We start from the raw sequence: 4,266 nt of genomic DNA on the forward strand, positions 1-4,266 counted from the left end.
TTTTGTTGTTAAACTTTAAGAGTTGGAATTTTTATGTAGTGTTTTCTCGTGGTTTACCTTCTCACTGTTAATTTCACTTTGTGCTTCAAATTTAATTTTAGATTTTTTTTCCCTTGAAATGTAAGAGTTGGATTATTTCAGTACTGTTTTGTCGTGGTTTACCTTCTCACTGTTACATTCTGTTGATTTTTCAATGTTCATTTGGATTTTTTTTGTTGAAATGTAAGTTTGCATATTTCAGTAGTGTTTTGTAGTGGTTTACCTTGTAACTGTTATATTCTCTTGAAGTTTCAAAGTTAATTTTGGATTTTTTTTTCGTTGAAATGCGGGAGTTGGAATAATTCAGTAGTGTTTTGTCGTGTTTACCTTGTCACTGTTACATTCTCTTGATGGTTCAAAATTCATTTTAGATTTTTTTTTTCATTTAAAGGCAAGATTTGGGATATTTCAGTAGTGTTTGTTGCGGTTTACCTTGTTAGTGTTTTATACTGAAGATGTTTCAAATTTCATTTTGATTTTTTTTTCGTTGAACTGTAAGAGTTGGAATATTTCAGTAGTTCTTTGTCGTGGTTTACCTTGTCACTGTTAGATCCTCTTGATGTTTCAAAGTTCATTTTAGATTTTTTTTCCTTGAAATGTAAGAGTTGGAATATTTCACTACTGCTTTGTCAGGGTTTACCTTGTCACTGTTACATTCTCTTGATGTTTCAAAGTTCATTTTGGATTTTTCTAATTGAAAAGTAAGTGTTGAATTATTTCAGTAGAGGTTTGTCGGGGTTTACCTTTTCACTTTTACATGTTCTTGATGTTTCAAAGCTGATTTTGGATTTTTTCCGTTGAAATGTAAGAGTTGGCATATTCCAGTATTGTTTTCTCGTGGTTTACCTTGTCACTATTACATTCTCATGATGCTTCAAAGTTCATTCCGCATTTTTCCGTTGAAATGCAAGAGTTGGATTATTTCAGTAATGTTTTGTCGTGGTTTACGTTGTCACTGTTACGTTCTCTTGATGTTTCAAAGTTCATTTTAGATTTTTTTTGTTGAAATGTAAGAGTTGGCTTATTTCAGTAGTGTCTTGTCGTGGTTTACCTTTTCACTGTTACAATCTCTTGATGTTTCAAAATTCATTTTGGATTTTTTTTTGTTGAAATGTAAGAGTTTAAATATTTCAGTAGTGTTTTGTCGTGGTTTACCTTGTCACTATTACATTCTCATGATGCTTCAAAGTTCATTCCGCATTTTTTCGTTGAAATGCAAGAGTTGGAATATTTCAGTAATGTTTCGTCGTGGTTTACCTTGTCACTGTTACGTTCTCTTGATGTTTCAAAGTTTATTTTAGATTTTTTTGGTTGAAATGTAAGAGTTGGATTATTTCAGTAATGTTTTGTCGTGGTTTACCTTGTCACTGTTATATTCTCTTGATGTTTCAAAATTCATTTTGGATTTTTTTTTGTTGAAATACAAGAGTTGAAATATTTCAGTAGTGTTTCGTCGTGGTTTACCTTGTCACTGTTACATTCTCTTGATGTTTCAAAGTTCATTTTAGATTTTTTTTCATTGAAATGTAAGAGTTGGATTATTTCAGTACTGTTTTGTCGTGGTTTACCTTGTCACTGTGACATTCTGTTGATTTTTCAATGTTTATTTGGATTTTTTTTTGTTGAAATCTAAGTTGACATATTTCAGTAGTGTTTTGTCGTGGTTTACCTTGTCACTGTTACATTCTCCTGAAGTTTCAAAATTCATTTTGGATTTTTTTTTGTTGAAATGTAAGAGTTGGAATAATTCAGTAGTGTTTTGTCGTGGTTAAAAAAGGTTTTGTCGTAGGTTTGTCGTAGTTTGTCGTGCTTCAAAGTTCATTCCGCATTTTTTCGTTGAAATGCAAGAGTTGGAATATTTCAGTAATGTTTCGTCGTGGTTTACCTTGTCACTGTTACATTCTCCTGATGTTTTAAAGTTTATTTTAGATTTTTTTTTGTTGAAATGTAAGAGTTGGATTATTTCAGTAATGTTTTGTTGTGGTTTACCTTGTCACTGTTACATTCTCTTTATGTTTCAAAGTTCATTTTGTATTTTTTTTTTGTTGAAATGTAAGAGTTAAAATATATCAATATTGTTTTGTCATGGTTTAACTTGTCTTTTGTGCATTTTCTTGATGTTTGAAAGTTAATTTTAGATTTTTTTTTCGTTGAAATGTAAGATTTGGATTATTTTAATACTGTTTTGTAGTGATTTACCTTGTCACCGTTAAATTCTTTTTATTTTTCAATGTTCATTTGGATTTTTTTTGTTTAAATGTAAGAGTTGGCATATTTCAGCAGTGTTTTGTTATGGTTTACCTTGTCACTGTTACATTCTCCTGAAGTTTCAAAATTCATTTTGGATTTTTTTTTGTTGAAATGTAAGAGTTGGAATTATTCAGTAGTTTTTTGTCGTGGTTTAGCTTCTCACTGTTACATTCTCTTGATGTTTCAAAGTTCATTTTAGATTTTTTTTTTAATTGAAATGTAAGAGTTTGAATATTTAAGTACTGTTTTGTCGTGGTTTACCTTCTCACTGTTACATTCTTTTGATTTTTCAATGTTCATTTGGATTTTTTTTGTTGAAATGTAAGTTTACATATTTCAGTAGTGTTTTGTCGTGGTTTACCTTGTCACTGTTACATTCTCTTGAAGTTTCAAAGTTAATTTTGGATTTTTTTTGTTGAAATGTAAGAGTTGGAATAATTCAGTAGTGTTTTGTCGTGGTTTAGCTTGCCACTGTTACATTCTATTGATGTTTTAAAGTTCATTTTAGATTTTTTTTTTTCGTTGAAATGTAAGAGTTGGAATATTTCAGTAGTGTTTGTCTTGGTTTACCTTGTCACTGTTATATTCTGAAGATGTTTCAAAGTTCATTTTGATTTTTTTTTCGTTGAAATTTAAGAGTTGTAATATTTCAGTAGTGTTTTGTCGTGGTTTACTTTCTCACTGTTACATTCTCTTGATGCTTCAAAGTTCATTTTGGATTTTTGTTCCTTTTGAAATGTAGGAGTTGGAATATTTCACTACTGCTTTGTCATGGTTTACCTTGTCACTGTTACATTTTCTTGATCTTTCAAAGTTCATTTTTGATTTTTTTCGTTGAAATGTAAGAGTTGGAATATTTAAGTAGTGTTTAGTCGTTGTTTACCATGTCTCTTCTACATTCTCTTGATGTTTCAAAGTTCATTTTGGATTTTTTTCGTTGAAATGTAAGAGTTGGCATATTCCAGTATTGTTTTCTCGTGGTTTACCTTGTCACTATTACATTCTCATGATGCTTCAAAGTTCATTCCGGATTTTTCCGTTGAAATGCAAGAGTTGGAATATTTCAGTAATGTTTTGTCGTGGTTTACGTTGTCACTGTTACGTTCTCTTGATGTTTCAAAGTTCATTTTAGATTTTTTTTGTTGAAATGTAAGAGTTGGATTATTTCAGTAATGTTTTGTCGTGGTTTACCTTTTCACTGTTATATTCTCTTGATGTTTCAAAGTTCATTTTGGATTTTTTCGTTGAAATGTAAGAGTTGGAATATTTCAGTAGTGTTTTGTCGTGGTTTACCGTGTCACTCTTACATTCTCTTGATCTTTCAAAGTTTATTTTGGATTTCATTTTTTCGTTGAAATGTAAGAGTTGGAATTGTCACTGCTACATAATTTTGATGTTACAAAGTTGATTTTGGATTATTTTCGTTCAAATTGGAATATTTCACTAGTGTTTTGTCGTGGTTTACCTTCTCACTGTTACATTCTCTTGATGTTTCAAATGTTTACCTTGTCACTCTTACATTCTCTTAATCTTTCCAATTTCATTTTGGATTTCATTTTTTCATAGAAGTGTAAGAGTTAGAATTGTCACTGTTACATTCTCTTGATGTCTCAAAGTTCATTTTCGGTTTTTTTTCGTTCAAATTTTAATATTTCACTAGTGTTTTGTCGTGGTTTACCTTCTCTCTGTTACATTCCCTTGATGTTTCAAATGGTTTACCTTGTCACTGTTACATTCTGAAGATGTTTCAAAGTTCATTTCGGATTTTTTCTTTGTAATGTAAGAGTTGGAACATTTCAGTAGTGTTTTGTCATGGTTTACCTTCTCACTATTACATTCTCTTGATGTTTCAAAGTTGATTTTAGATTTCATTCGTTGGAATGTAAGAGTTGGAATATTTCAGTAGGGTTTCGTCGTGGTTTACCTATTCCCTGTTACATTCTCTTGATGTTCCAAAGTTTATTTTAGATTTTTTTT

This window comes from Artemia sp. Qi Xiang Cuo, chromosome 12, assembly GCF_049724085.1.
Source record: "Artemia sp. Qi Xiang Cuo chromosome 12, ASM4972408v1, whole genome shotgun sequence".
Lineage (NCBI taxonomy): Eukaryota > Metazoa > Arthropoda > Branchiopoda > Anostraca > Artemiidae > Artemia > Artemia sp. Qi Xiang Cuo.